Genomic DNA, 24,533 nt, shown 5'->3' on the forward strand with positions numbered 1-24,533 from the left:
TGAAAAATTGTCATTAAAGGACAATAACCCCTTAAGGGGTCAATTGACAATTTTGGTCATATGAACTTATTTGTAGATCTTACTTTGCTGATCATTTTTGCTGTTTACAGTTTATCTTTATCTATAATAATATTCAAGATAATGACCAAAAACTGCAAAATTTCCTTAAAATTACCAATTAAGTGGCAGCAACCCAACAATGGTTTGTTTGATTCATCTGAAAATTTCAGGGCTGATAGATCTTGACCTAATGAACATTTTAACCCCCTGTCAGATTTGCTCTAAATGCTTTCGTTTTTGAGATATAAGCCAAAAACTGCATTTGACCCCTATGTTCTATTTTAAGTAACGGTGGCCATGTTTTTTAACGGATCAAAAATCAAAGCGCACACTTTGTGCAGGATACTCTAAGGAACAATCATGCTAAGTTTCATTCAAATCCATTCAGTAGTTTCAGAGGAGAAGATGTTTGAAAAATTGATAACGACGACAGACGACGACGACGACGGACGCCAAGTGATAAGAAAAGCTCACATGGCCTTTTAGGCCAGGTGAGCTAAAAATGCTAACAGAAAACATACCTGGGGAATCCAATCAGCGACGCGCCCTAGAGGAAAGGGAGTAACACATGTCATACACAAAAATGCTAACAGAAAACATACCTGGGGAGTCCAATCAGCGACGCGCCCTAGAGGAAAGGGAGGAACACATGTCATACACAAAAATGCTAACAGAAAACATACCTGGGGAATCCAATCAGCGACGCGCCCTACAGGAAAGGGAGTAACACATGTCATACACAAAAATGCTAACAGAAAACATACCTGGGGAGTCCAATCAGCGACGCGCCCTAGAGGAAAGGGAGGAACACATGTCATACACAAAAATGCTAACAGAAAACATACCTGGGGAGTCCAATTAGCGACGCGCCCTAGAGGAAAGGGAGGAACACATGTCATACACAAAAATGCTAACAGAAAACATACCTGGGGAATCCAATCAGCGACGCGCCCTACAGGAAAGGGAGGAACACATGTCATACACAAAAATGCTAACAGAAAACATACCTGGGGAATCCAATCAGCGCACGCCCTAGAGGAAAGGGAAGAACACATGTCATACACAAAAATGCTAACAGAAAACATACCTGGGGAATCCAATCAGCGACGCGCCCTACAGGAAAGGGAGGAACACATGTCATACACAAAAATGCTAACAGAAAACATACCTGGGGAGTCCAATCAGCGACGCGCCCTAGAGGAAAGGGAGGAACACATGTCATACACAAAAATGCTAACAGAAAACATACCTGGGGAGTCCAATCAGCGACGCGCCCTAGAGGAAAGGGAGGAACACATGTCATACACAAAAATGCTAACAGAAAACATACCTGGGGAATCCAATCAGCGACGCGCCCTACAGGAAAGGGAGTAACACATGTCATACACAAAAATGCTAACAGAAAACATACCTGGGGAGTCCAATCAGCGACGCGCCCTAGAGGAAAGGGAGGAACACATGTCATACACAAAAATGCTAACAGAAAACATACCTGGGGAGTCCAATCAGCGACGCGCCCTAGAGGAAAGGGAGGAACACATGTCATACACAAAAATGCTAACAGAAAACATACCTGGGGAATCCAATCAGCAACGCGCCCTAGAGGAAAGGGAGGAACACATATCATACACAAAAATGCTAACAGAAAACATACCTGGGGAGTCCAATCAGCGACGCGCCCTAGAGGAAAGGGAAGAACACATGTCATACACAAAAATGCTAACAGAAAACATACCTGGGGAATCCAATCAGCGACGCGCCCTAGAGGAAAGGGAGGAACACATGTCATACACAAAAATGCTAACAGAAAACATACCTGGGGAATCCAATCAGCCACGCGCCCTAGAGGAAAGGGAGGAACACATGTCATACACAAAAATGCTAACAGAAAACATACCTGGGGAGTCCAATCAGCGACGCGCCCTAGAGGAAAGGGAGGAACACATGTCATACACAAAAATGCTAACAGAAAACATACCTGGGGAATCCAATCAGCGACGCGCCCTAGAGGAAAGGGAGGAACACATGTCATACACAAAAATGCTAACAGAAAACATACCTGGGGAATCCAATCAGCGACGCCCCCTAGAGGAAAGGGAGGAACACATGTCATACACAAAAATGCTAACAGAAAACATACCTGGGGAATCCAATCAGCGACGCGCCCTAGAGGAAAGGGAGTAACACATGTAATACACAAAATGCTAATAGAAAACATACCTGGGGAATCCAATCAGTGACGCGCCCTAGAGGAAAGGGAGGAACACATGTCATACACAAAAATGCTAACAGAAAACATACCTGGGGAATCCAATCAGCGACGCGCCCTACAGGAAAGGGAGGAACACATGTCATACACAAAAATGCTAACAGAAAACATACCTGGGGAGTCCAATCAGCGACGCGCCCTAGGGGAAAGGGAGGAACACATGTCATACACAAAAATGCTAACAGAAAACATACCTGGGGAGTCCAATCAGCGACGCGCCCTAGAGGAAAGGGAAGAACACATGTCATACACAAAAATGCTAACAGAAAACATACCTGGGGAATCCAATCAGCGACGCGCCCTAGAGGAAAGGGAGGAACACATGTCATACACAAAAATGCTAACAGAAAACATACCTGGGGAATCCAATCAGCCACGCGCCCTAGAGGAAAGGGAGGAACACATGTCATACACAAAAATGCTAACAGAAAACATACCTGGGGAATCCAATCAGCCACACGCCCTAGAGGAAAGGGAGGAACACATGTCATACACAAAAATGCTAACAGAAAACATACCTGGGGAATCCAATCAGCGACGCGCCCTAGAGGAAAGGGAGGAACACATGTCATACACAAAAATGCTAACAGAAAACATACCTGGGGAGTCCAATCAGCAGGAAAGGGAGGAACACAAGTCATACACAACAAGAGGCTCTCAAGAGCCTGAATCGCTCACCTGAAATTTTTTGGTTTAATCTCTCATCAATGATTATTTTGGCTTTTCAATTTATTTAAATGTTCTTTAAATCGTCCTATTCTCTTCAAAAGCCAAAAAAAAATCATTTTCTCCTATGTTCTATTTTAGCCATAGGAGCTATGTTTCTTGACATACAAGGAAATGAAATATAAAATTTATATTAGATACTCTGAAACTCTGAAACTCATTTAGCCTAAGTTTGGCTGAAATTGATACAGCAGTTTTAAAGGAGAGGATTTTTTAAAGTAAGTCAACATGATGAACAAATTGTGAAAAAAAGTCTTTAAAGGGCAATAACTCCTTAAGAGGTCAATTGACAATTTTGGTCAAATTGACTTATTTGTAGATCTTACTTTGCTGATCATTTTTGCTGTTTACTGTTTATCTTTATCTATAATAATATTCAAGATAATGACCAAAAACTGCAAAATTTCCTTAAAATTACCAATTAAGTGGCAGCAACCCAACAAAGAATTGTTTGATTCATCTGAAAATTTCAGGGCTGATAGATCTTGACCTAATGAACATTTTAACCCCATATGACATTTTTTCTCTAAATGCTTTCGTTTTTGAGATATAAGCCAAAAACTGCATTTGACCCCTATGTTCTATTTTAAGTAATGGCGGCCATGTTTTTTGACGGATCAAAAATCTAAGCACACACTTTGTGCAGGATAATCTAAGGAATAATCATGCTAAGTTTCATCCAAATCCATTCAGTAGTTTCAGAGAAGAAGATTTTTTAAAGTTAGCAAAAAGATGAACAAATTGTGAAAAATTGTCATTAAAGGACAATAACCCCTTAAGGGGTCAATTGACAATTTTGGTCATATGAACTTATTTGTAGATCTTACTTTGCTGATCATTTTTGCTGTTTACAGTTTATCTTTATCTATAATAATATTCAAGATAATGACCAAAAACTGCAAAATTTCCTTAAAATTACCAATTAAGTGGCAGCAACCCAACAATGGTTTGTTTGATTCATCTGAAAATTTCAGGGCTGATAGATCTTGACCTAATGAACATTTTAACCCCCTGTCAGATTTGCTCTAAATGCTTTCGTTTTTGAGATATAAGCCAAAAACTGCATTTGACCCCCATGTTCTATTTTAAGTAACGGTGGCCATGTTTTTTAACGGATCAAAAATCAAAGCGCACACTTTGTGCAGGATACTCTAAGGAACAATCATGCTAAGTTTCATTCAAATCCATTCAGTAGTTTCAGAGGAGAAGATGTTTGAAAAATTGATAACGACGACAGACGACGACGACGACGGACGCCAAGTGATAAGAAAAGCTCACATGGCCTTTTAGGCCAGGTGAGCTAAAAATGCTAACAGAAAACATACCTGGGGAATCCAATCAGCGACGCGCCCTAGAGGAAAGGGAGTAACACATGTCATACACAAAAATGCTAACAGAAAACATACCTGGGGAGTCCAATCAGCGACGCGCCCTAGAGGAAAGGGAGGAACACATGTCATACACAAAAATGCTAACAGAAAACATACCTGGGGAATCCAATCAGCGACGCGCCCTACAGGAAAGGGAGTAACACATGTCATACACAAAAATGCTAACAGAAAACATACCTGGGGAGTCCAATCAGCGACGCGCCCTAGAGGAAAGGGAGGAACACATGTCATACACAAAAATGCTAACAGAAAACATACCTGGGGAGTCCAATTAGCGACGCGCCCTAGAGGAAAGGGAGGAACACATGTCATACACAAAAATGCTAACAGAAAACATACCTGGGGAATCCAATCAGCGACGCGCCCTACAGGAAAGGGAGGAACACATGTCATACACAAAAATGCTAACAGAAAACATACCTGGGGAATCCAATCAGCGCACGCCCTAGAGGAAAGGGAAGAACACATGTCATACACAAAAATGCTAACAGAAAACATACCTGGGGAATCCAATCAGCGACGCGCCCTACAGGAAAGGGAGGAACACATGTCATACACAAAAATGCTAACAGAAAACATACCTGGGGAGTCCAATCAGCGACGCGCCCTAGAGGAAAGGGAGGAACACATGTCATACACAAAAATGCTAACAGAAAACATACCTGGGGAGTCCAATCAGCGACGCGCCCTAGAGGAAAGGGAGGAACACATGTCATACACAAAAATGCTAACAGAAAACATACCTGGGGAATCCAATCAGCGACGCGCCCTACAGGAAAGGGAGTAACACATGTCATACACAAAAATGCTAACAGAAAACATACCTGGGGAGTCCAATCAGCGACGCGCCCTAGAGGAAAGGGAGGAACACATGTCATACACAAAAATGCTAACAGAAAACATACCTGGGGAGTCCAATCAGCGACGCGCCCTAGAGGAAAGGGAGGAACACATGTCATACACAAAAATGCTAACAGAAAACATACCTGGGGAATCCAATCAGCAACGCGCCCTAGAGGAAAGGGAGGAACACATGTCATACACAAAAATGCTAACAGAAAACATACCTGGGGAGTCCAATCAGCGACGCGCCCTAGAGGAAAGGGAAGAACACATGTCATACACAAAAATGCTAACAGAAAACATACCTGGGGAATCCAATCAGCGACGCGCCCTAGAGGAAAGGGAGGAACACATGTCATACACAAAAATGCTAACAGAAAACATACCTGGGGAATCCAATCAGCCACGCGCCCTAGAGGAAAGGGAGGAACACATGTCATACACAAAAATGCTAACAGAAAACATACCTGGGGAGTCCAATCAGCGACGCGCCCTAGAGGAAAGGGAGGAACACATGTCATACACAAAAATGCTAACAGAAAACATACCTGGGGAATCCAATCAGCGACGCGCCCTAGAGGAAAGGGAGGAACACATGTCATACACAAAAATGCTAACAGAAAACATACCTGGGGAATCCAATCAGCGACGCCCCCTAGAGGAAAGGGAGGAACACATGTCATACACAAAAATGCTAACAGAAAACATACCTGGGGAATCCAATCAGCGACGCGCCCTAGAGGAAAGGGAGTAACACATGTAATACACAAAATGCTAATAGAAAACATACCTGGGGAATCCAATCAGTGACGCGCCCTAGAGGAAAGGGAGGAACACATGTCATACACAAAAATGCTAACAGAAAACATACCTGGGGAATCCAATCAGCGACGCGCCCTACAGGAAAGGGAGGAACACATGTCATACACAAAAATGCTAACAGAAAACATACCTGGGGAGTCCAATCAGCGACGCGCCCTAGGGGAAAGGGAGGAACACATGTCATACACAAAAATGCTAACAGAAAACATACCTGGGGAGTCCAATCAGCGACGCGCCCTAGAGGAAAGGGAAGAACACATGTCATACACAAAAATGCTAACAGAAAACATACCTGGGGAATCCAATCAGCGACGCGCCCTAGAGGAAAGGGAGGAACACATGTCATACACAAAAATGCTAACAGAAAACATACCTGGGGAATCCAATCAGCCACGCGCCCTAGAGGAAAGGGAGGAACACATGTCATACACAAAAATGCTAACAGAAAACATACCTGGGGAATCCAATCAGCGACGCGCCCTAGAGGAAAGGAAGGAACACATGTCATACACAAAAATGCTAACAGAAAACATACCTGGGGAATCCAATCAGCGACGCGCCCTAGAGGAAAGGGAGGAACACATGTCATACACAAAAATGCTAACAGAAAACATACCTGGGGAATCCAATCAGCGACGCGCCCTAGAGGAAAGGGAGGAACACATGTCATACACAAAAATGCCAACAGAAAACATACCTGGGGAATCCAATCAGCGACGCGCCCTACAGGAAAGGGAGGAACACATGTCATACACAAAAATGCTAACAGAAAACATACCTGGGGAATCCAATCAGCCACACGCCCTAGAGGAAAGGGAGGAACACATGTCATACACAAAAATGCTAACAGAAAACATACCTGGGGAATCCAATCAGCGACGCGCCCTAGAGGAAAGGGAGGAACACATGTCATACACGAAAATGCTAACAGAAAACATACCTGGGGAGTCCAATCAGCAGGAAAGGGAGGAACACAAGTCATACACAACAAGAGGCTCTCAAGAGCCTGAATCGCTCACCTGAAATTTTTTGGTTTAATCTCTCATCAATGATTATTTTGGCTTTTCAATTTATTTAAATGTTCTTTAAATCGTCCTATTCTCTTCAAAAGCCAAAAAAAAATCATTTTCTCCTATGTTCTATTTTAGCCATAGGAGCTATGTTTCTTGACATACAAGGAAATGAAATATAAAATTTATATTAGATACTCTGAAACTCTGAAACTCATTTAGCCTAAGTTTGGCTGAAATTGATACAGCAGTTTTAAAGGAGAGGATTTTTTAAAGTAAGTCAACATGATGAACAAATTGTGAAAAAAAGTCTTTAAAGGGCAATAACTCCTTAAGAGGTCAATTGACAATTTTGGTCAAATTGACTTATTTGTAGATCTTACTTTGCTGATCATTTTTGCTGTTTACTGTTTATCTTTATCTATAATAATATTCAAGATAATGACCAAAAACTGCAAAATTTCCTTAAAATTACCAATTAAGTGGCAGCAACCCAACAAAGAATTGTTTGATTCATCTGAAAATTTCAGGGCTGATAGATCTTGACCTAATGAACATTTTAACCCCATATGACATTTTTTCTCTAAATGCTTTCGTTTTTGAGATATAAGCCAAAAACTGCATTTGACCCCTATGTTCTATTTTAAGTAATGGCGGCCATGTTTTTTGACGGATCAAAAATCTAAGCACACACTTTGTGCAGGATAATCTAAGGAATAATCATGCTAAGTTTCATCCAAATCCATTCAGTAGTTTCAGAGAAGAAGATTTTTTAAAGTTAGCAAAAAGATGAACAAATTGTGAAAAATTGTCATTAAAGGACAATAACCCCTTAAGGGGTCAATTGACAATTTTGGTCATATGAACTTATTTGTAGATCTTACTTTGCTGATCATTTTTGCTGTTTACAGTTTATCTTTATCTATAATAATATTCAAGATAATGACCAAAAACTGCAAAATTTCCTTAAAATTACCAATTAAGTGGCAGCAACCCAACAATGGTTTGTTTGATTCATCTGAAAATTTCAGGGCTGATAGATCTTGACCTAATGAACATTTTAACCCCCTGTCAGATTTGCTCTAAATGCTTTCGTTTTTGAGATATAAGCCAAAAACTGCATTTGACCCCTATGTTCTATTTTAAGTAACGGTGGCCATGTTTTTTAACGGATCAAAAATCAAAGCGCACACTTTGTGCAGGATACTCTAAGGAACAATCATGCTAAGTTTCATTCAAATCCATTCAGTAGTTTCAGAGGAGAAGATGTTTGAAAAATTGATAATGACGACAGACGACGACGACGACGGACGCCAAGTGATAAGAAAAGCTCACATGGCCTTTTAGGCCAGGTGAGCTAAAAATGCTAACAGAAAACATACCTGGGGAATCCAATCAGCGACGCGCCCTAGAGGAAAGGGAGTAACACATGTCATACACAAAAATGCTAACAGAAAACATACCTGGGGAGTCCAATCAGCGACGCGCCCTAGAGGAAAGGGAGGAACACATGTCATACACAAAAATGCTAACAGAAAACATACCTGGGGAATCCAATCAGCGACGCGCCCTACAGGAAAGGGAGTAACACATGTCATACACAAAAATGCTAACAGAAAACATACCTGGGGAGTCCAATCAGCGACGCGCCCTAGAGGAAAGGGAGGAACACATGTCATACACAAAAATGCTAACAGAAAACATACCTGGGGAGTCCAATTAGCGACGCGCCCTAGAGGAAAGGGAGGAACACATGTCATACACAAAAATGCTAACAGAAAACATACCTGGGGAATCCAATCAGCGACGCGCCCTACAGGAAAGGGAGGAACACATGTCATACACAAAAATGCTAACAGAAAACATACCTGGGGAATCCAATCAGCGCACGCCCTAGAGGAAAGGGAAGAACACATGTCATACACAAAAATGCTAACAGAAAACATACCTGGGGAATCCAATCAGCGACGCGCCCTACAGGAAAGGGAGGAACACATGTCATACACAAAAATGCTAACAGAAAACATACCTGGGGAGTCCAATCAGCGACGCGCCCTAGAGGAAAGGGAGGAACACATGTCATACACAAAAATGCTAACAGAAAACATACCTGGGGAGTCCAATCAGCGACGCGCCCTAGAGGAAAGGGAGGAACACATGTCATACACAAAAATGCTAACAGAAAACATACCTGGGGAATCCAATCAGCGACGCGCCCTACAGGAAAGGGAGTAACACATGTCATACACAAAAATGCTAACAGAAAACATACCTGGGGAGTCCAATCAGCGACGCGCCCTAGAGGAAAGGGAGGAACACATGTCATACACAAAAATGCTAACAGAAAACATACCTGGGGAGTCCAATCAGCGACGCGCCCTAGAGGAAAGGGAGGAACACATGTCATACACAAAAATGCTAACAGAAAACATACCTGGGGAATCCAATCAGCAACGCGCCCTAGAGGAAAGGGAGGAACACATGTCATACACAAAAATGCTAACAGAAAACATACCTGGGGAATCCAATCAGCGCACGCCCTAGAGGAAAGGGAGGAACACATGTCATACACAAAAATGCTAACAGAAAACATACCTGGGGAATCCAATCAGCGACGCGCCCTAGAGGAAAGGGAGGAACACATGTCATACACAAAAATGCTAACAGAAAACATACCTGGGGAGTCCAATCAGCGACGCGCCCTAGAGGAAAGGCAGGAACACATGTCATACACAAAAATGCTAACAGAAAACATACCTGGGGAATCCAATCAGCGACGCGCCCTACAGGAAAGGGAGTAACCTATGTCATACACAAAAATGCTAACAGAAAACATACCTGGGGAGTCCAATCAGCGACGCTCCCTAGAGGAAAGGGAGGAACACATGTCATACACAAAAATGCTAACAGAAAACATACCTGGGGAGTCCAATCAGCGACGCGCCCTAGAGGAAAGGGAGGAACACATGTCATACACAAAAATGCTAACAGAAAACATACCTGGGGAATCTAATCAGCAACGCGCCCTAGAGGAAAGGGAGGAACACATGTCATACACAAAAATGCTAACAGAAAACATACCTGGGGAATCCAATCAGCGCACGCCCTAGAGGAAAGGGAGGAACACATGTCATACACAAAAATGCTAACAGAAAACATACCTGGGGAATCCAATCAGCGACGCGCCCTACAGGAAAGGGAGGAACACATGTCATACACAAAAATGCTAACAGAAAACATACCTGGGGAGTCCAATCAGCGACGCGCCCTAGGGGAAAGGGAGGAACACATGTCATACACAAAAATGCTAACAGAAAACATACCTGGGGAGTCCAATCAGCGACGCGCCCTAGAGGAAAGGGAAGAACACATGTCATACACAAAAATGCTAACAGAAAACATACCTGGGGAATCCAATCAGCGACGCGCCCTACAGGAAAGGGAGGAACACATGTCATACACAAAAATGCTAACAGAAAACATACCTGGGGAATCCAATCAGCCACACGCCCTAGAGGAAAGGGAGGAACACATGTCATACACAAAAATGCTAACAGAAAACATACCTGGGGAATCCAATCAGCGACGCGCCCTAGAGGAAAGGGAGGAACACATGTCATACACAAAAATGCTAACAGAAAACATACCTGGGGAGTCCAATCAGCAGGAAAGGGAGGAACACAAGTCATACACAACAAGAGGCTCTCAAGAGCCTGAATCGCTCACCTGAAATTTTTTGGTTTAATCTCTCATCAATGATTATTTTGGCTTTTCAATTTATTTAAATGTTCTTTAAATCGTCCTATTCTCTTCAAAAGCCAAAAAAAAATCATTTTCTCCTATGTTCTATTTTAGCCATAGGAGCTATGTTTCTTGACATACAAGGAAATGAAATATAAAATTTATATTAGATACTCTGAAACTCTGAAACTCATTTAGCCTAAGTTTGGCTGAAATTGATACAGCAGTTTTAAAGGAGAGGATTTTTTAAAGTAAGTCAACATGATGAACAAATTGTGAAAAAAAGTCTTTAAAGGGCAATAACTCCTTAAGAGGTCAATTGACAATTTTGGTCAAATTGACTTATTTGTAGATCTTACTTTGCTGATCATTTTTGCTGTTTACTGTTTATCTTTATCTATAATAATATTCAAGATAATGACCAAAAACTGCAAAATTTCCTTAAAATTACCAATTAAGTGGCAGCAACCACTTTGTGCAGGATAATCTAAGGAATAATCATGCTAAGTTTCATCCAAATCCATTCAGTAGTTTCAGAGAAGAAGATTTTTTAAAGTTAGCAAAAAGATGAACAAATTGTGAAAAATTGTCATTAAAGGACAATAACCCCTTAAGGGGTCAATTGACAATTTTGGTCATATGAACTTATTTGTAGATCTTACTTTGCTGATCATTTTTGCTGTTTACAGTTTATCTTTATCTATAATAATATTCAAGATAATGACCAAAAACTGCAAAATTTCCTTAAAATTACCAATTAAGTGGCAGCAACCCAACAATGGTTTGTTTGATTCATCTGAAAATTTCAGGGCTGATAGATCTTGACCTAATGAACATTTTAACCCCCTGTCAGATTTGCTCTAAATGCTTTCGTTTTTGAGATATAAGCCAAAAACTGCATTTGACCCCTATGTTCTATTTTAAGTAACGGTGGCCATGTTTTTTAACGGATCAAAAATCAAAGCGCACACTTTGTGCAGGATACTCTAAGGAACAATCATGCTAAGTTTCATTCAAATCCATTCAGTAGTTTCAGAGGAGAAGATGTTTGAAAAATTGATAACGACGACAGACGACGACGACGACGGACGCCAAGTGATAAGAAAAGCTCACATGGCCTTTTAGGCCAGGTGAGCTAAAAATGCTAACAGAAAACATACCTGGGGAATCCAATCAGCGACGCGCCCTAGAGGAAAGGGAGTAACACATGTCATACACAAAAATGCTAACAGAAAACATACCTGGGGAGTCCAATCAGCGACGCGCCCTAGAGGAAAGGGAGGAACACATGTCATACACAAAAATGCTAACAGAAAACATACCTGGGGAATCCAATCAGCGACGCGCCCTACAGGAAAGGGAGTAACACATGTCATACACAAAAATGCTAACAGAAAACATACCTGGGGAGTCCAATCAGCGACGCGCCCTAGAGGAAAGGGAGGAACACATGTCATACACAAAAATGCTAACAGAAAACATACCTGGGGAGTCCAATTAGCGACGCGCCCTAGAGGAAAGGGAGGAACACATGTCATACACAAAAATGCTAACAGAAAACATACCTGGGGAATCCAATCAGCGACGCGCCCTACAGGAAAGGGAGGAACACATGTCATACACAAAAATGCTAACAGAAAACATACCTGGGGAATCCAATCAGCGCACGCCCTAGAGGAAAGGGAAGAACACATGTCATACACAAAAATGCTAACAGAAAACATACCTGGGGAATCCAATCAGCGACGCGCCCTACAGGAAAGGGAGGAACACATGTCATACACAAAAATGCTAACAGAAAACATACCTGGGGAGTCCAATCAGCGACGCGCCCTAGAGGAAAGGGAGGAACACATGTCATACACAAAAATGCTAACAGAAAACATACCTGGGGAGTCCAATCAGCGACGCGCCCTAGAGGAAAGGGAGGAACACATGTCATACACAAAAATGCTAACAGAAAACATACCTGGGGAATCCAATCAGCGACGCGCCCTACAGGAAAGGGAGTAACACATGTCATACACAAAAATGCTAACAGAAAACATACCTGGGGAGTCCAATCAGCGACGCGCCCTAGAGGAAAGGGAGGAACACATGTCATACACAAAAATGCTAACAGAAAACATACCTGGGGAGTCCAATCAGCGACGCGCCCTAGAGGAAAGGGAGGAACACATGTCATACACAAAAATGCTAACAGAAAACATACCTGGGGAATCCAATCAGCAACGCGCCCTAGAGGAAAGGGAGGAACACATGTCATACACAAAAATGCTAACAGAAAACATACCTGGGGAATCCAATCAGCGCACGCCCTAGAGGAAAGGGAGGAACACATGTCATACACAAAAATGCTAACAGAAAACATACCTGGGGAATCCAATCAGCGACGCGCCCTAGAGGAAAGGGAGGAACACATGTCATACACAAAAATGCTAACAGAAAACATACCTGGGGAGTCCAATCAGCGACGCGCCCTAGAGGAAAGGCAGGAACACATGTCATACACAAAAATGCTAACAGAAAACATACCTGGGGAATCCAATCAGCGACGCGCCCTACAGGAAAGGGAGTAACCTATGTCATACACAAAAATGCTAACAGAAAACATACCTGGGGAGTCCAATCAGGGATTCGCCCTAGAGGAAAGGGAGGAACACATGTCATACACAAAAATGCTAACAGAAAACATACCTGGGGAGTCCAATCAGCGACGCGCCCTAGAGGAAAGGGAGGAACACGTCATGTCATACACAAAAATGCTAACAGAAAACATACCTGGGGAGTCCAATCAGCGACGCGCCCTAGAGGAAAGGGAGGAACACATGTCGTACACAAAAATGCTAACAGAAAACATACCTGGGGAGTCCAATCAGCGACGCGCCCTAGAGGAAAGGGAGGAACACATGTCATACACAAAAATGCTAACAGAAAACATACCTGGGGATTCCAATCAGCGACGCGCCCTAGAGGAAAGGGAGGAACACATGTCATACACAAAAATGCTAACAGAAAACATACCTGGGGAATCCAATCAGCGACGCGCCCTAGAGGAAAGGGAGGAACACATGTCATACACAAAAATGCTAACAGAAAACATACCTGGGGAATCCAATCAGCGACGCGCCCTAGAGGAAAGGTAGGAACACATGTCATACACAAAAATGCTAACAGAAAACATACCTGGGGAATCCAATCAGCGACGCGCCCTAGAGGAAAGGAAGGAACACATGTCATACACAAAAATGCTAACAGAAAACATACCTGGGGAATCCAATCAGCGACGCGCCCTAGAGGAAAGGGAGGAACACATGTCATACACAAAAATGCTAACAGAAAACATACCTGGGGAATCCAATCAGCGACGCGCCCTAGAGGAAAGGGAGGAACACATGTCATACACAAAAATGCCAACAGAAAACATACCTGGGGAATCCAATCAGCGACGCGCCCTACAGGAAAGGGAGTAACACATGTCATACACAAAAATGCTAACAGAAAACATACCTGGGGAGTCCAATCAGCGACGCGCCCTAGAGGAAAGGGAGGAACACATGTCATACACAAAAATGCTAACAGAAAACATACCTGGGGAGTCCAATTAGCGACGCGCCCTAGAGGAAAGGGAGGAACACATGTCATACACAAAAATGCTAACAGAAAACATACCTGGGGAATCCAATCAGCGACGCGCCCTACAGGAAAGGGAGGAACACATGTCATACACAAAAATGCTAACAGAAAACATACCTGGGGAATCCAATCAGCGCACGCCCTAGAGGAAAGGGAAGAACACATGTCATACACAAAAATGCTAACAGAAAACATACCTGGGGAATCCAATCAGCGACGCGCCCTACAGGAAAGGGAGGAACACATGTCATACACAAAAATGCTAACAGAAAACATACCTGGGGAGTCCAATCAGCGACGCGCCCTAGAGGAAAGGGAGGAACACATGTCATACACAAAAATGCTAACAGAAAACATACCTGGGGAGTCCAATCAGCGACGCGCCCTAGAGGAAAGGGAGGAACACATGTCATACACAAAAATGCTAACAGAAAACATACCTGGGGAATCCAATCAGCGACGCGCCCTACAGGAAAGGGAGTAACACATGTCATACACAAAAATGCTAACAGAAAACATACCTGGGGAGTCCAATCAGCGACGCGCCCTAGAGGAAAGGGAGGAACACATGTCATACACAAAAATGCTAACAGAAAACATACCTGGGGAGTCCAATCAGCGACGCGCCCTAGAGGAAAGGGAGGAACACATGTCATACACAAAAATGCTAACAGAAAACATACCTGGGGAGTCCAATCAGCGACGCGCCCTAGAGGAAAGGGAGGAACACATGTCATACACAAAAATGCTAACAGAAAACATACCTGGGGAATCCAATCAGCAACGCGCCCTAGAGGAAAGGGAGGAACACATGTCATACACAAAAATGCTAACAGAAAACATACCTGGGGAATCCAATCAGCGCACGCCCTAGAGGAAAGGGAGGAACACATGTCATACACAAAAATGCTAACAGAAAACATACCTGGGGAATCCAATCAGCGACGCGCCCTAGAGGAAAGGGAGGAACACATGTCATACACAAAAATGCTAACAGAAAACATACCTGGGGAGTCCAATCAGCGACGCGCCCTAGAGGAAAGGCAGGAACACATGTCATACACAAAAATGCTAACAGAAAACATACCTGGGGAATCCAATCAGCGACGCGCCCTACAGGAAAGGGAGTAACCTATGTCATACACAAAAATGCTAACAGAAAACATACCTGGGGAGTCCAATCAGGGATTCGCCCTAGAGGAAAGGGAGGAACACATGTCATACACAAAAATGCTAACAGAAAACATACCTGGGGAGTCCAATCAGCGACGCGCCCTAGAGGAAAGGGAGGAACACGTCATGTCATACACAAAAATGCTAACAGAAAACATACCTGGGGAGTCCAATCAGCGACGCGCCCTAGAGGAAAGGGAGGAACACATGTCGTACACAAAAATGCTAACAGAAAACATACCTGGGGAGTCCAATCAGCGACGCGCCCTAGAGGAAAGGGAGGAACACATGTCATACACAAAAATGCTAACAGAAAACATACCTGGGGATTCCAATCAGCGACGCGTTCTAGAGGAAAGGGAGGAACACATGTCATACACAAAAATGCTAACAGAAAACATACCTGGGGAATCCAATCAGCGACGCGCCCTAGAGGAAAGGGAGGAACACATGTCATACACAAAAATGCTAACAGAAAACATACCTGGGGAGTCCAATCAGCGACGCGCCCTAGAGGAAAGGTAGGAACACATGTCATACACAAAAATGCTAACAGAAAACATACCTGGGGAATCCAATCAGCGACGCGCCCTAGAGGAAAGGAAGGAACACATGTCATACACAAAAATGCTAACAGAAAACATACCTGGGGAATCCAATCAGCGACGCGCCCTAGAGGAAAGGGAGGAACACATGTCATACACAAAAATGCTAACAGAAAACATACCTGGGGAATCCAATCAGCGACGCGCCCTAGAGGAAAGGGAGGAACACATGTCATACACAAAAATGCCAACAGAAAACATACCTGGGGAATCCAATCAGCGACGCGCCCTACAGGAAAGGGAGGAACACATGTCATACACAAAAATGCTAACAGAAAACATACCTGGGGAATCCAATCAGCCACACGCCCTAGAGGAAAGGGAGGAACACATGTCATACACAAAAATGCTAACAGAAAACATACCTGGGGAATCCAATCAGCGACGCGCCCTAGAGGAAAGGGAGGAACACATGTCATACACAAAAATGCTAACAGAAAACATACCTGGGGAGTCCAATCAGCAGGAAAGGGAGGAACACAAGTCATACACAACAAGAGGCTCTCAAGAGCCTGAATCGCTCACCTGAAATTTTTTGGTTTAATCTCTCATCAATGATTATTTTGGCTTTTCAATTTATTTAAATGTTCTTTAAATCGTCCTATTCTCTTCAAAAGCCAAAAAAAAATCATTTTCTCCTATGTTCTATTTTAGCCATAGGAGCTATGTTTCTTGACATACAAGGAAATGAAATATAAAATTTATATTAGATACTCTGAAACTCTGAAACTCATTTAGCTTAAGTTTGGCTGAAATTGATACAGCAGTTTTAAAGGAGAAGATTTTTTAAAGTAAGTCAACATGATGAACAAATTGTGAAAAAAAGTCTTTAAAGGGCAATAACTCCTTAAGAGGTCAATTGACAATTTTGGTCAAATTGACTTATTTGTAGATCTTACTTTGCTGATCATTTTTGCTGTTTACTGTTTATCTTTATCTATAATAATATTCAAGATAATGACCAAAAACTGCAAAATTTCCTTAAAATTACCAATTAAGTGGCAGCAACCCAACAAAGAATTGTTTGATTCATCTGAAAATTTCAGGGCTGATAGATCTTGACCTAATGAACATTTTAACCCCATATGACATTTTTTCTCTAAATGCTTTCGTTTTTGAGATATAAGCCAAAAACTGCATTTGACCCCTATGTTCTATTTTAAGTAATGGCGGCCATGTTTTTTGACGGATCAAAAATCTAAGCACACACTTTGTGCAGGATAATCTAAGGAATAATCATGCTAAGTTTCATCCAAATCCATTCAGTAGTTTCAGAGAAGAAGATTTTTTAAAGTTAGCAAAAAGATGAACAAATTGTGAAAAATTGTCATTAAAGGACAATAACCCCTTAAGGGGTCAATTGACAATTTTGGTCATATGAACTTATTTGTAGATCTTACTTTGCTGATCATTTTTGCTGTTTACAGTTTATCTTTATCTATAATAATATTCAAGATAATGACCAAAAACTGCAAAATTTCCTTAAAATTACCAATTAAGTGGCAGCAACCCAACAATGGTTTGTTTGATTCATCTGAAAATTTCAGGGCTGATAGATCTTGACCTAATGAACATTTTAACCCCCTGTCAGATTTGCTCTAAATGCTTTCGTTTTTGAGATATAAGCCAAAAACTGCATTTGACCCCTATGTTCTATTTTAAGTAACGGTGGCCATGTTTTTTAACGGATCAAAAATCAAAGCGCACACTTTGTGCAGGATACTCTAAGGAACAATCATGCTAAGTTTCATTCAAATCCATTCAGTAGTTTCAGAGGAGAAGATGTTTGAAAAATTGATAACGACGACAGACGACGACGACGACGGACGCCAAGTGATAAGAAAAGCTCACATGGCCTTTTAGGCCAGGTGAGCTAAAAATGCTAACAGAAAACATACCTGGGGAATCCAATCAGCGACGCGCCCTAGAGGAAAGGGAGTAACACATGTCATACACAAAAATGCTAACAGAAAACATACCTGGGGAGTCCAATCAGCGACGCGCCCTAGAGGAAAGGGAGGAACACATGTCATACACAAAAATGCTAACAGAAAACATACCTGGGGAATCCAATCAGCGACGCGCCCTACAGGAAAGGGAGTAACACATGTCATACACAAAAATGCTAACAGAAAACATACCTGGGGAGTCCAATCAGCGACGCGCCCTAGAGGAAAGGGAGGAACACATGTCATACACAAAAATGCTAACAGAAAACATACCTGGGGAGTCCAATTAGCGACGCGCCCTAGAGGAAAGGGAGGAACACATGTCATACACAAAAATGCTAACAGAAAACATACCTGGGGAATCCAATCAGCGACGCGCCCTACAGGAAAGGGAGGAACACATGTCATACACAAAAATGCTAACAGAAAACATACCTGGGGAATCCAATCAGCGCACGCCCTAGAGGAAAGGGAAGAACACATGTCATACACAAAAATGCTAACAGAAAACATACCTGGGGAATCCAATCAGCGACGCGCCCTACAGGAAAGGGAGGAACACATGTCATACACAAAAATGCTAACAGAAAACATACCTGGGGAGTCCAATCAGCGACGCGCCCTAGAGGAAAGGGAGGAACACATGTCATACACAAAAATGCTAACAGAAAACATACCTGGGGAGTCCAATCAGCGACGCGCCCTAGAGGAAAGGGAGGAACACATGTCATACACAAAAATGCTAACAGAAAACATACCTGGGGAATCCAATCAGCGACGCGCCCTACAGGAAAGGGAGTAACACATGTCATACACAAAAATGCTAACAGAAAACATACCTGGGGAGTCCAATCAGCGACGCGCCCTAGAGGAAAGGGAGGAACACATGTCATACACAAAAATGCTAACAGAAAACATACCTGGGGAGTCCAATCAGCGACGCGCCCTAGAGGAAAGGGAGGAACACATGTCATACACAAAAATGCTAACAGAAAACATACCTGGGGAATCCAATCAGCAACGCGCCCTAGAGGAAAGGGAGGAACACATGTCATACACAAAAATGCTAACAGAAAACATACCTGGGGAATCCAATCAGCGCACGCCCTAGAGGAAAGGGAGGAACACATGTCATACACAAAAATGCTAACAGAAAACATACCTGGGGAATCCAATCAGCGACGCGCCCTAGAGGAAAGGGAGGAACACATGTCATACACAAAAATGCTAACAGAAAACATACCTGGGGAGTCCAATCAGCGACGCGCCCTAGAGGAAAGGCAGGAACACATGTCATACACAAAAATGCTAACAGAAAACATACCTGGGGAATCCAATCAGCGACGCGCCCTACAGGAAAGGGAGTAACCTATGTCATACACAAAAATGCTAACAGAAAACATACCTGGGGAGTCCAATCAGCGACGCTCCCTAGAGGAAAGGGAGGAACACATGTCATACACAAAAATGCTAACAGAAAACATACCTGGGGAGTCCAATCAGCGACGCGCCCTAGAGGAAAGGGAGGAACACATGTCATACACAAAAATGCTAACAGAAAACATACCTGGGGAATCTAATCAGCAACGCGCCCTAGAGGAAAGGGAGGAACACATGTCATACACAAAAATGCTAACAGAAAACATACCTGGGGAATCCAATCAGCGCACGCCCTAGAGGAAAGGGAGGAACACATGTCATACACAAAAATGCTAACAGAAAACATACCTGGGGAATCCAATCAGCGACGCGCCCTACAGGAAAGGGAGGAACACATGTCATACACAAAAATGCTAACAGAAAACATACCTGGGGAGTCCAATCAGCGACGCGCCCTAGGGGAAAGGGAGGAACACATGTCATACACAAAAATGCTAACAGAAAACATACCTGGGGAGTCCAATCAGCGACGCGCCCTAGAGGAAAGGGAAGAACACATGTCATACACAAAAATGCTAACAGAAAACATACCTGGGGAATCCAATCAGCCACGCGCCCTAGAGGAAAGGGAGGAACACATGTCATACACAAAAATGCTAACAGAAAACATACCTGGGGAATCCAATCAGCGACGCCCCCTAGAGGAAAGGGAGGAACACATGTCATACACAAAAATGCTAACAGAAAACATACCTGGGGAATCCAATCAGCGACGCGCCCTAGAGGAAAGGGAGTAACACATGTAATACACAAAATGCTAATAGAAAACATACCTGGGGAATCCAATCAGTGACGCGCCCTAGAGGAAAGGGAGGAACACATGTCATACACAAAAATGCTAACAGAAAACATACCTGGGGAATCCAATCAGCGACGCGCCCTAGAGGAAAGGGAGGAACACATGTCATACACAAAAATGCTAACAGAAAACATACCTGGGGAATCCAATCAGCGACGTGCCCTAGAGAAAAGGGAGGAACACATGTCATACACAAAAATGCTAACAGAAAACATACCCGGGGAGTCCAATCAGCGACGCGCCCTAGAGGAAAGGGAGGAACACATGTCATACACAAAAATGCTAACAGAAAACATACCTGGGGAGTCCAATCAGCGACGCGCCCTAGAGGAAAGGGAGGAACACATGTCATACACAAAAATGCTAACAGAAAACATACCTGGGGAGTCCAATCAGCGACGCGCCCTAAAGGAAAGGGAGGAACACATGTCATACACAAAAATGCTAACAGAAAACATACCTGGGGAGTCCAATCAGGGATTCGCCCTAGAGGAAAGGGAGGAACACATGTCATACACAAAAATGCTAACAGAAAACATACCTGGGGAGTCCAATCAGCGACGCGCCCTAGAGGAAAGGGAGGAACACGTCATGTCATACACAAAAATGCTAACAGAAAACATACCTGGGGAGTCCAATCAGCGACGCGCCCTAGAGGAAAGGGAGGAACACATGTCGTACACAAAAATGCTAACAGAAAACATACCTGGGGAGTCCAATCAGCGACGCGCCCTAGAGGAAAGGGAGGAACACATGTCATACACAAAAATGCTAACAGAAAACATACCTGGGGATTCCAATCAGCGACGCGCCCTAGAGGAAAGGGAGGAACACATGTCATACACAAAAATGCTAACAGAAAACATACCTGGGGAATCCAATCAGCGACGCGCCCTAGAGGAAAGGGAGGAACACATGTCATACACAAAAATGCTAACAGAAAACATACCTGGGGAATCCAATCAGCGACGCGCCCTAGAGGAAAGGTAGGAACACATGTCATACACAAAAATGCTAACAGAAAACATACCTGGGGAATCCAATCAGCGACGCGCCCTAGAGGAAAGGAAGGAACACATGTCATACACAAAAATGCTAACAGAAAACATACCTGGGGAATCCAATCAGCGACGCGCCCTAGAGGAAAGGGAGGAACACATGTCATACACAAAAATGCTAACAGAAAACATACCTGGGGAATCCAATCAGCGACGCGCCCTAGAGGAAAGGGAGGAACACATGTCATACACAAAAATGCCAACAGAAAACATACCTGGGGAATCCAATCAGCGACGCGCCCTACAGGAAAGGGAGGAACACATGTCATACACAAAAATGCTAACAGAAAACATACCTGGGGAATCCAATCAGCCACACGCCCTAGAGGAAAGGGAGGAACACATGTCATACACAAAAATGCTAACAGAAAACATACCTGGGGAATCCAATCAGCGACGCGCCCTAGAGGAAAGGGAGGAACACATGTCATACACAAAAATGCTAACAGAAAACATACCTGGGGAGTCCAATCAGCAGGAAAGGGAGGAACACAAGTCATACACAACAAGAGGCTCTCAAGAGCCTGAATCGCTCACCTGAAATTTTTTGGTTTAATCTCTCATCAATGATTATTTTGGCTTTTCAATTTATTTAAATGTTCTTTAAATCGTCCTATTCTCTTCAAAAGCCAAAAAAAAATCATTTTCTCCTATGTTCTATTTTAGCCATAGGAGCTATGTTTCTTGACATACAAGGAAATGAAATATAAAATTTATATTAGATACTCTGAAACTCTGAAACTCATTTAGCTTAAGTTTGGCTGAAATTGATACAGCAGTTTTAAAGGAGAAGATTTTTTAAAGTAAGTCAACATGATGAACAAATTGTGAAAAAAAGTCTTTAAAGGGCAATAACTCCTTAAGAGGTCAATTGACAATTTTGGTCAAATTGACTTATTTGTAGATCTTACTTTGCTGATCATTTTTGCTGTTTACTGTTTATCTTTATCTATAATAATATTCAAGATAATGACCAAAAACTGCAAAATTTCCTTAAAATTACCAATTAAGTGGCAGCAACCCAACAAAGAATTGTTTGATTCATCTGAAAATTTCAGGGCTGATAGATCTTGACCTAATGAACATTTTAACCCCATATGACATTTTTTCTCTAAATGCTTTCGTTTTTGAGATATAAGCCAAAAACTGCATTTGACCCCTATGTTCTATTTTAAGTAATGGCGGCCATGTTTTTTGACGGATCAAAAATCTAAGCACACACTTTGTGCAGGATAATCTAAGGAATAATCATGCTAAGTTTCATCCAAATCCATTCAGTAGTTTCAGAGAAGAAGATTTTTTAAAGTTAGCAAAAAGATGAACAAATTGTGAAAAATTGTCATTAAAGGACAATAACCCCTTAAGGGGTCAATTGACAATTTTGGTCATATGAACTTATTTGTAGATCTTACTTTGCTGATCATTTTTGCTGTTTACAGTTTATCTTTATCTATAATAATATTCAAGATAATGACCAAAAACTGCAAAATTTCCTTAAAATTACCAATTAAGTGGCAGCAACCCAACAATGGTTTGTTTGATTCATCTGAAAATTTCAGGGCTGATAGATCTTGACCTAATGAACATTTTAACCCCCTGTCAGATTTGCTCTAAATGCTTTCGTTTTTGAGATATAAGCCAAAAACTGCATTTGACCCCTATGTTCTATTTTAAGTAACGGTGGCCATGTTTTTTAACGGATCAAAAATCAAAGCGCACACTTTGTGCAGGATACTCTAAGGAACAATCATGCTAAGTTTCATTCAAATCCATTCAGTAGTTTCAGAGGAGAAGATGTTTGAAAAATTGATAACGACGACAGACGACGACGACGACGGACGCCAAGTGATAAGAAAAGCTCACATGGCCTTTTAGGCCAGGTGAGCTAAAAATGCTAACAGAAAACATACCTGGGGAATCCAATCAGCGACGCGCCCTAGAGGAAAGGGAGTAACACATGTCATACACAAAAATGCTAACAGAAAACATACCTGGGGAGTCCAATCAGCGACGCGCCCTAGAGGAAAGGGAGGAACACATGTCATACACAAAAATGCTAACAGAAAACATACCTGGGGAATCCAATCAGCGACGCGCCCTACAGGAAAGGGAGTAACACATGTCATACACAAAAATGCTAACAGAAAACATACCTGGGGAGTCCAATCAGCGACGCGCCCTAGAGGAAAGGGAGGAACACATGTCATACACAAAAATGCTAACAGAAAACATACCTGGGGAGTCCAATTAGCGACGCGCCCTAGAGGAAAGGGAGGAACACATGTCATACACAAAAATGCTAACAGAAAACATACCTGGGGAATCCAATCAGCGACGCGCCCTACAGGAAAGGGAGGAACACATGTCATACACAAAAATGCTAACAGAAAACATACCTGGGGAATCCAATCAGCGCACGCCCTAGAGGAAAGGGAAGAACACATGTCATACACAAAAATGCTAACAGAAAACATACCTGGGGAATCCAATCAGCGACGCGCCCTACAGGAAAGGGAGGAACACATGTCATACACAAAAATGCTAACAGAAAACATACCTGGGGAGTCCAATCAGCGACGCGCCCTAGAGGAAAGGGAGGAACACATGTCATACACAAAAATGCTAACAGAAAACATACCTGGGGAGTCCAATCAGCGACGCGCCCTAGAGGAAAGGGAGGAACACATGTCATACACAAAAATGCTAACAGAAAACATACCTGGGGAATCCAATCAGCGACGCGCCCTACAGGAAAGGGAGTAACACATGTCATACACAAAAATGCTAACAGAAAACATACCTGGGGAGTCCAATCAGCGACGCGCCCTAGAGGAAAGGGAGGAACACATGTCATACACAAAAATGCTAACAGAAAACATACCTGGGGAGTCCAATCAGCGACGCGCCCTAGAGGAAAGGGAGGAACACATGTCATACACAAAAATGCTAACAGAAAACATACCTGGGGAATCCAATCAGCAACGCGCCCTAGAGGAAAGGGAGGAACACAT

The sequence above is a fragment of the Mytilus trossulus genome, chromosome 14 (assembly GCF_036588685.1).
Source record: "Mytilus trossulus isolate FHL-02 chromosome 14, PNRI_Mtr1.1.1.hap1, whole genome shotgun sequence".
Lineage (NCBI taxonomy): Eukaryota > Metazoa > Mollusca > Bivalvia > Mytilida > Mytilidae > Mytilus > Mytilus trossulus.